The sequence below is a fragment of the Penaeus japonicus genome, unplaced genomic scaffold (genome assembly GCF_977035675.1).
Source record: "Penaeus japonicus unplaced genomic scaffold, GWHDUDI00000001_assembly GWHDUDI00000018, whole genome shotgun sequence".
Taxonomy (NCBI): Eukaryota; Metazoa; Arthropoda; class Malacostraca; order Decapoda; family Penaeidae; genus Penaeus; species Penaeus japonicus.
Window position 1 is genome coordinate 25,849,781 of NW_028234420.1, and position 10,000 is coordinate 25,859,780.

General features: G+C 48.1%; 1 long non-coding RNA gene across 5 annotated transcripts in view; it reads left to right on the forward strand.

Annotated features, from left to right (window-relative positions):
• LOC122257501 (uncharacterized) overlaps positions 1–10,000 on the forward strand; it is a 145,452-nt gene that overhangs the window by 18,414 nt on the left and 117,038 nt on the right. The window contains exons 1-2 of one of the 5 annotated variants that reach the window (XR_015191852.1): positions 1,235–1,325; positions 2,554–2,940. This is a non-coding gene — a long non-coding RNA (uncharacterized LOC122257501). Of the gene's footprint in view, positions 1–1,234; positions 1,371–2,526; positions 2,941–10,000 lie in introns of those variants that run through there. The other 4 variants (XR_015191853.1, XR_015191854.1, XR_015191855.1 and 1 more) reach the window with 4 other exon arrangements.

Consider the following 10,000-nt stretch of genomic DNA (forward strand, 5'->3'; position numbering starts at 1 on the left):
TCTTTGTTTACTTGACGCTAGGAGGTGCCAAAAAATATAGCGGGTCTTGTAATGGATATGTTGTACACTTGCTGCAGTCTAAAGTAACATTATTGCAGTAATGTGTTTGTAGCTGCAGTTGAGTTTACACAGTTGCAACAGAAAGAGTTAATCATTAGTGTCAGGTTGGAGTGTCACGCGGTTAGACGGATCAGTGTCATGATAAGCTATAGAAACAATAACTGATTAGGGTGTCGGTGATAACAAAATAAAATGTTAGTGCAGTTTTGTAGCATTCATTTAAGAGGCATTAAAGCCTTTAAAGTGCCATATCCCAGAGTGCCAGATACCAAGTAACCAAGAGGGAAGGGTGCCAAGTAGTTTCATGCAGCACAAAGAAGATTAAGTCAGAGGTGCCTAACACAGTCACAGGTGCCAGCTAGTTAACACTGGGAGTTGTTCCAGGTGTGTAAGACCAAGGGTTAGGTTAATTCTCTCTCTCTCTCTCTCTCTCTCTCTCTCTCTCTCTCTCTCTCTCTCTCTCTCTCTCTCTCTCTCTCTCTCTCTCTCTCTCTCTCTCTCTCTCTCCCCCTCTCCCTCCCTCCCTCCTACCTTCTCTCCCTCCTTCTCTCCTTCCCTCCCTCCCTGCCTCTCCTCTCCCCTTCCATCTCCCTCTTTCCTCACTTTCCTATCTTCCTTTCTCTTCTCCATTTTCTCCCTTTCATTTCCTCTCCTCTCCCTCTCATCTACCTGCTCTCCCTTCCTCCCTCTCCCTTTTGTCTTTCTTCCTCCCACTCTCGCCCCCATCTTCGTTCTTTCCCTCCCTTCATCCCTCCTTACGTACCCTCACTTCCCTCCGTAGCCACACCTACAAACACGTGGTGGTTACGCTCGCCGGTCCCTCCAAGAAGATCATTGAGTTTATGCGCAAAGTGTCTTCTGCTGTAAATGTTCCTCTAGGCGGCGGTGATGCTGAGACTTGATTGCGGAAAATGTAGAAGTAGTTGTGGACCGGTGGTAAAGAAAATCATTTACACGGTAGTAAACGCCGGTAGGTTAGGTGTGTGAAGTTGTAAAGAACGTGGTTGGAGATTTGGCGATAGTCGGTTGCTGTAGTGGGCGGTGATAAGGTAAATAGGTAGTTATGTAGCGGTGTTGGTGGAGTGACGGGGGTACAGCGAGTGGCAGTGGTGGTGGCGATAGAGGAGGAGGAGGAGGAGGAGGAGGGTGAGGGTGAGGGTGAGGGTGGGAGCGAGGGAGGGGCCGCGGCGGGCGAGCCAGGCAGGCAGGCAGTCAGTGTGAAGCGAGCCCTGGTGTCGTGTGGAAGCCTGCGGTCGGTGCTGATCGTACGTAGACCGGTCTTGCGCGCGGGTTACCTAGTGAAGTGCAGTGTATGTGTGGTAATAGAACAGCTGAGTCCCTTAGAGGGAAAAAGTTACTCCAGGAGAATGGACAGTGTCGAAAAGGCGACGGAGTGGGAGATGTGGATGGGGTTTTGCAGTGTAATGGGGAGGGAGAGATGCAGTACGGGTGACGGTGCGAGGGTACTAAAGCGTACGATGACAGGGGCGGCAGGAGTGCGCTGACAGGGGTTCGGGGATCGCAGATGACGATAGCAGGGACTTGGTGACAGTCTTGTGGCAAGGGCGGAACGCAGGAGTGAAGTGAGGTTAGGTGGCTGTGTGACTCGGGCTGGGATGGCGCGGCGTTGACTGTGCGACGCCATTTGACCTCTTTGTAACTTTCAAGTGGACGATATGACGATGAAGTAGAGCATTATGACGGCATTTGTTTGGCATTTGACCGCGTCAGAGACTTAGTTACGGTGTGACTGGTGCTTTCAGTTGGCAGTAACGGTGCTGTGAGTCTCGCAGATTCGGTGGGAGGTGTGTGAACAAGTGTGACGGTGTTTGACCTGTTTAACGGACCGACTCTGCCGATTCAGTGGCACCGAATCATTGATATTCAAGGCCTTAAGTCATTAGCCTGTGTTTGACAAGGCATGCGGATGGATGTAGTAGTTAACGCATGACAGATTTTTGGACACGGAACTTTTCTCTTCTTGTTACGGATGAGCGACACGTGACGTTAGGCTTGCTGTGAACTCGGCTAAAAACTGGACGTTTAGAGACCAAGTGTGGGGTGTGGGGTTCAGTGAGATAAGTAAATTTGGTTAGCTCCGATAGGGAATTCGCAGGGACTTGAGCGTGGGCAGTGGTGAGGGTACACAGCGATCGGATCATATGACGTCACACGGAGAGTTCCGTCGAGCGGTTGTAATTGGGAGAAATCCACGGAAAAGGGTGCTAGGTGTAAGGATCGGTCGAGGTGAACCCAGGAAAGTGAACTGTTGGTAATTAAGATGTCATTTTGTCAAAGAGAACAAGTGTCAAGTGTTCTGAGTGACAGCTCGCTCGTTATCGCGGCGTGCTAAATGATGTGATTTTCGACCACATTGTATCGAGATGTGGTGTCGAGTGTTGTGAGCGAGTGTTTCTCCAGGAGGATGTGTATCGCACGTCTCTATAAGTGCCCATTCCTTACCAGTGTTTAATCGGTGTGGTGATTTCGCAGATTACCTTCTCAGTCCTGCGCGGATTCCCATATCCACAAAGGATTTCCGTTCCCCTTCCTCCCAAAGCGGGATCTTGCCCCAAGCAGGCCCAGGGAGAGTCTGACCTGCAGTGTGTGCGGATTTCGTCGGATTCACGCGAAGATATTGGGGAGTGAGGGAGTGAGGGTGTGTCAGTGTTTGCGCCCCCGAGGTTAGGGAAACCTATCGGGAGGCCCCAGTGTTTTAGTGAGGATTACTGTTCACGAGCAAGGATTCCGTTATTCGCTGAGGATTACGAGCTGTACGCCAAGGATCTCCTACCATTCAGCAAGGATTTGAGTGTCCACAAAGGGTCACCGTAATTGCCCGGGAGAATTCCGAACGCCATTGGGAGATTCCAGGATCCAGTAAGTATTCCAGAGATAGAGACCCCATTCCCGGATTCGGACTTTCTCTTTCATGTCTTGCTCTTGCTCGGTCGAAGGTGGAGTCGCTGGGCCCCTTGGCCGAGGGGCCACGGCGAGGAGGAGGCCGGGCGGGATCCGGTGGCTGCAGACGAGGCCGACCAGCTGTGACCACGTGGGCGGTGAAGCCCCTCGACGGAGGCAGCCGCGGTTCCCCGAGGCTTCTCGCTCCGCCGCTCGTGCTGATGCGGTTCCTGGGCGGCCCGGGCGCTGTATGGATTTTGTTGCTCTTGAACCTTCCAGTCTTAGTCGTGTGCGGTGGGAGGGGATATGTCTTTATTTACCGTTCTTAGTCTTTGTTATCTGGCCGTCTGTATCATAGGCAGAATTGTGCCGCGTCGCCAGGCGGAGCGGCAGTCCCCTTTCGTTTGCTCCGAGCGCTGTGTGTTTCCCCGCCGTCGGGCCATGTGTAACGTGTGCGGGAAGGGCAAGGTTTGAGGGCGGATCAATAGAGGTTGGAGTGAACACCGCCAATATGGTCACGAGGGGCAGCTCGAGTACCGGCATTCTTTTCGCAGTATTGATTTCGAAATTCTTATCAGCCATGGCTCATTATTTTTCGACTGACCCGGCACAGATACCAAAGTCCTTGTCAGCAGCGGCCACGATTTTTTTCCTGATCGTGTGATACCCGTGTTCTCATTGTAGATATCAGATGTATTTCTCTCTTCCGTCCTCGATACCGAAAGCGTGCAGAATTACCTAGATCCCCGAAATCATTCGCTTCTCCGACGCGGCACACAAGACCGTAACGAAGCCGCATGAGAGTAAACAAAGGAAAAACAAAAACAATACGAACAGTTAACAGCGCCGACCAACCGCTTCATGACCAGGCCAAAGTTTTCCCCTCGTCAGCACGGCCGCCCCTCTCGCCACCTGTGCCTCAGCAGCACCCGGCCCATCAGCGCGGGCATCAGCGCCAGCCATAACCGTGATCACAACCTCAACAACCACAGTTTACCTCTGGTGCCGCCGCCGCCGCCGCCGCCGCCACTCCCATCAGCGTTATGAGGCGGCGGGGTCGGCGCGGGAAGCAATAGAGACTATTACCACACGTTCCTACAATCCCAACCCTAAGTGGAAGATAGAGACGATAAAATTGCAATTCAATCACGTTTGGACTCTGTTCTCGTGACCCTTTAACGCACGCGCTCTGAGGTACGATATATGTATACACTGTGTGTGTGCGTGTGTGTGTGTGTGTGTGTGTGTGTGTGTGTGTGTGTGTGTGTGTGTGTGTGTGTGTGTGTGTGTGTGTGTGTGTGTGTGTGTGTGTGTGTGTGTGTGTATGTGTATGTGTATATATGTGTATGTATGTGTGTGTGTTAGACTGGAGAAAATAAGATTTGATGCGAGTACGCACAGTAGGCGTGCGTTTCACCGCCGAGCATTGGTGCCCATCTACTTACGAGGACGGTGTTATTGCCATTTTGGGCGATCAATTTTCTGGTCGTGTTGGATTGTACCCGAGCTCTATTCACGGAAGATTTATATAGGTTTTAAAGAGCGGCACTTGCAATTCCTTAACTGTAAAAGGCAAATGAAATCCCCCCTCCCTCCCTCTTGCAAAACTGCATCCATTCCCTCATACGTTGCACACACCATCACCGCCATGGTAATTCACCACAAAAAAACTACCATCACCACCACCAACAGCAAGAACTACAATCACCACTACCACTAACTTTTTCCTGGTTCTTGGTGTGTGAATGTTATTGTGGTTGTAAAAGTTTTTTTTAATGCAAGGAAAGAGCTTTAAGTTGGCGCGCAGATAGGATTGTTTCGTATCAATATTTATTTTGCGAGAATATGATTTTTTTTTAGTGTTTACGGTAGGCTAACGGGGTTAATCTGGAGACAGAGGATGAGGAAGAGGAGGAAAGGTGATAGGAGAGAGAGGAAGAGAAAGTGGGAGGGAGAGAAATAGATAAAGGAAGGGATGGAGAGATACAGAAAGAAATGATAAGAGGGTGGGAGAGAAAGATAGAATAAGAGGGAGGTAGGCAAAGAGTAAGAAATATTAAGAGAGAAAAAGAAAGAAAGAAAGAAAGAAAGAAAGAAAGAAAGAGAGTGAGAGAGAAGGGAAAGAGAATAAAATAGAGTAAGAAGAAAGAGGAAGGGAGATGGAGAGCGTGCGGGCTTTATAAAAGAGGCAGTGTCGTTCTCTGGAGTACTTAAAGGTGAGGAGAGTGCTTGAGAGGCAGGGCTAGAATTTGGGTGTTCGCTAGTGTAGAGTTATGTACATGGGAGACTTTTGGTAATCCAGAGAAATGACACTCGTTTCTAGGAAAATAATACTCATTTCAGGGAAAGTATCACTCGTTCCATAGGCGTCCCCTATTCGATCGGCACTTAGCCTTAACACTACACTTGACCCAGCACTTCACTTCACCCGACAATACATCAGTTATACCCCGCCTAACCTTCACACGACATAACACCACTTGCCCATCTTGAGTTATGAGACACTGTTTGGGGGGTGTAGCGGTTGTGTGTGTGTGTGTGTGTGTGTGTGTGTGTGTGTGTGTGTGTGTGTGTGTGTGTGGAGAGAGAGAGAGAGAGAGAGAGAGAGAGAGAGAGAGAGAGAGAGAGCGAGAGAGAGAGAGAGCGAGAGAGAGCGAGAGCGAGCGAGAGCGAGGGAGAGCGAGCGAACGAGCGTGGGATGCGAGTGTTTGGCTAGGTGGCTTTGGGTGTAGGTGTCGTTGTCATTGGATCTCGGTGTAGGTAGACAGAATGACCCTGACCAAACAAGAAAAAATGTGACTCGCATGTATGATTTTAACAAAAAGGAAGAATGAAGTTTAATGCCAGCGTTAATTTCTTGGTCGAAGAACATGTCATGGTTTGAAAGAAGAGGAAAGTAAACAAACAAGTAGGACCAATGTTCCGCAAGGTGTTTTAAAGCTGAGAGAGACAGACACAGACATAGACAGGCAGGCAGGCAGGCAGGCAGGCTGGCTGACTGATTGACTGACTGGCAGGCTGACAGACAGACAGACAGACAGACAGACAGACAGACAGACAGACAGACAGACATAGAAAGAGAAAGAGAGAGAATGAGAACAAAAAAACAAACAAACAAAAAAAAAAAAACGAAAGAGAGAGGAAGAGAAATGAAAATCCATAAAACGGGCTTCCTAAGAAATGCGGCTGTTGAATGAATAGCCCAGTGCAAAGATGTGACGCGGTCGGCAGAAGAAATTAGCATGAAACTCGAGTCGGACGAAGTTTTCATCCGCGTTAGCATAAGAATCGCCGTGAGTTTCTTACTAAAGGGCGAGTTACCTTCTTAAGCAACTTTAACGACTGTACTTAGATTTTTTTTAGGGAGTGAAGTTATTGGTTTTGCCTTTTGTATCGGTTGCGTGGTTAAAGATAAACAAATAAGCTGGTCAGTGTGATAGTTCTTTCAGCCACTTGTCTGTCAATCAGTCTGTCTATCGGCGTATCTCACTATGTCTATCTGTCTATCTATCAACCAGCCATGTGTGCGTTGGTCTGTGTGTCTGCGTATCTATCAGCCTGCTATACCGGCCTAACTATTTGTCTGTGTGTCTACAGTATTGTCTTGTGTCTCACTCTGCAATTGAGCAAGCCATTATGAGATATATTAAGTGCAGAATTACTTCGGACATGCCTTATAAATCGGTCGAGTTTATTTACGGGTGTGTGGAAGCCCCTCGCAGATGTTTCTTAGTGAAAGCCCTATTCCTCACGGGCCAAAACTCTATCGGCGGGGATGGCCGACAGGAAGTAAATAATGGAGTCAGTCGCAGTATCTTATCTCTTTCTTCCTCCTCTTTTCCCCTCCTGCCCTCCCCGTTGCGCCTTCTTTCTCTAACTCCTCCTTCCATCTTCCTCCTTCTCCCATCTTTCTCCTTCTTTCAACTCCTTCCTTCATCCTTCTACATCCCCTCCCTTTCCCCTTCTTCTTCTCTCCCACTTCTTCTCCCGTTCTCTTTCCTCCCTCCATCCTCACTGATCGTCCTTCTAATTCTTCCTCTTTCCTCCTTCATTTTTCGCTTCTCTCCCTTCCTCCCCCCTCCCCTTCCGCCTGCCTGCCTACCGCCCTCTATCTCCCTCTACCTCCCTCCACCGCCCTCCTTCCTTCCTTCTCCTCCCACCTCCTCCCTACCTTCCACCGCCCCCCTCCTGCCTCCCTTCTCCTTCCTCTTTTCTCTTTCTGTTGATTTAGCGGTGTAATTGAATATTCGGTTGCCGGGCCATTTTGCCTTTCCCTCTCGGTATCATTTCTTAATTGGCCTACTAACTGTTATTGGCAGCAGGTAGGGAGTGTTTTTATTTCTGTTTAGAATTAGTTTCATATGATCGTTAACGTTGGTCGCGTCCTTTTTCTTTTACTTTTGAGCATCAGTGTATTCTTTAAAGGAATTTGAATGTGGCTGATACGGTTTAAACTTTGATTATATATATTTTTTTAACGAATTTTAACTCAACTGACGCTCATTCATTGCCTATGTTAGGAAGAAATTTTAGCGTTGTTGTCTTCCGTTATGTTTGGACTCGCTCGTCGGCGCCTCTGTTCGAAGGACGCGTCGGGCTTGCATATTGATTAGCTTCAGTCGGTGGTTTATTTCACTTGTTAATTGGTGTGTCTAGAAGTTCAGATATTAAATACTCGGGAGCCTGCGGGGAAATAGGAGCGAGGGAGAGAGAGAGAGAGAGGAAAGAGAGAGAGGAGAGAGAGAGAGGGGCAGATAGGTAGATAGATAGATTGATAGATTGATAGAAAGATAAAGAGGGAGGGAGGGTAGGAAAGAAAGAAAGAAAGAAAGAAGGAAAGAAAGAAGATAGGAACTAAAGAATGCAGTAAAGAATGAAGGAGGAAAGAGAAAGAAAATTAAAGAAAGGAAAGAAGGAAGGAGGGATGATGGGTTTGTAGTAAGGAAGGAGGAAGAAAGGAAGGAAGGAAGGATGTAAAGAAGGAAGGAGGAAAGAGAAATAAAATTAAAGAAAGGAAGGAAGGAAGGATGTAAAGAAGGAAGGAGGAAAGAGAAATAAAATTAAAGAAAGGAAAGAAGGAAGGTGGGTTGATTGGTTGGTAGTAAGGAAGGAGGGAGGAAAGAAGTAAAGAAGGAAAGAGGGAAAAGGAAGAAAGGGTTGAAGGAAGGAAGGATTATTAGACGAAGCCGCAGCCTTCTAAAGTAAGCAGTACATTCGGCCTTGTGCCACGTGGCTCGCCTGGCAAAGGGGTAAAGACGGAGGGAGGGAGATTAAAGAAGATTACGTCATACTGGAAGGTAGATTACGTCATAGGGAAGCGATATTTAGCTTCGAAGAGAGGCTTGTATGGTTGGGGGGTAAGGGGGAATTGGGGTTATCGCAGCTTACCCATCCGGGTGGAAGACGATAATTATAGTAAGGACAGTGGGCGGGCAAGGGTTGGAGAAGGTGGGTCACGAGGGCTGTTGATGGGCACTGACGGACGGACGGATAGACGGGCGGGCGGGCGGGCAGGTGGGCGGGCTTGGAGGTGTAAGTAGGTCGAGAGGCCTTTGGGAGCAGCAGAAGGGCTGGTCAGGAACGGGATGTTTATTCATGCATGTTCGAGCTGTTTTAGGGTCTGTGGGCGGTTATGGTTGGGCGAGGCGTGAATGCAGGCTGCGGGTTGGCCAGGTGAGGGCGCGTGGTCGCCGGGGATGGGGGCCGTTGCTCAAGGGAAGGACTGGCTTATTTGCACCACGCGCTCGGCTTTGCTATTGCCAGCGCTCGCATTTCGATGCTGATACCACTGCTACGTTTGATATAAGAGCATAATCTTCTTCCTTCTTCCTTGTCTTCGATTTCTCCTTCGACCTCACTCTCTCGTTTTCCTTGTCCTTCTCTTGCTTCTTCGTTTGCTTTTACTTCTGCTTTAACCTTTGCTGCTGCTACACCAGTAACAACACAGCTATTACTATTACCATTACTATTGCTGCTACAACTGCAAATACTACCACTGTTACGACTACTCTTACCCCCTACTGCCACGAGTCCCATTTGCATTTGTATCCTTCCAACATTGGCATCTCACCCGGTCACCCTATTTTCCTCCTTTGCACTCAGCTGACCCTCCGCCAGAGGACCTTCACATTCACGTCGCCAATCTCCCAGTCTGAGCGAATATCCCGAAAGGTGGCAGGTGTGTACATTGGTTCGATACGGCCAGCTCCCCGTTTCGTACAGACGCGGGTATGTAATAGGACTTTCAATTTTGTAAGGGTCTGGGTCTGAAGGCTGTGGACGCACCTTCCTCCTCTTGGCTTCTTTGTTGTGGCGTAGCAGAAGAGGGAGTCCCTGAACGTTAATGATGAAAGGTAAAGGTATATGAACAGGTAGACAAATTGACTGACAAATCGAGACATCAGACAAACTGACTGCTGGCAAACAAACGGTGAAATGACAAAGAAATAAGGCAACGGTTGGCCATTTTTTTCTTGTAAACATGAATCGCTCCAGATATGTACGAAAGCAATTGTTTTTTTAATCCTTGTTTTGTTGTGGCACTCGAGCTGATTAGAAGATGATGCCACCTTACGAGGTTATGAGGAGGAAAAGAGGCAGGCAATACACGTGGTCTGATATATATATATATATATATATATATATAATATATATATATATATATATATATATATATATATATATATATATATATATTATTTTTTCTTTTTTTTTTTTTTTTTTTTTTTTTTTTTTTGGGGGGGGGGTCTGGGGTAGCTGGATGGGGGGGAGGTCTCGAACCGCGGGTCCTTAATACTTTTATTACGTCGCCTAATCCACTTTTATTAACTTGATTCGTCTTCCGCTAGCAGGGATTGTGTGAGGGTAGAAAGGTGGAAGGCGAGGGGAAGGGGGAGGGGCCAGGTGTATCCTGTGGTGTTGTTTACTCTCTTTTTCATTTCCTTTCCTTTTCTCTCCTATTATTTCCTCTTTATCTTTCTCGTTCCCTCCCTCTCTCCCCTATCCCCTCTCTCCCTCTCTCCTCTTCTTCTTCTTTTCT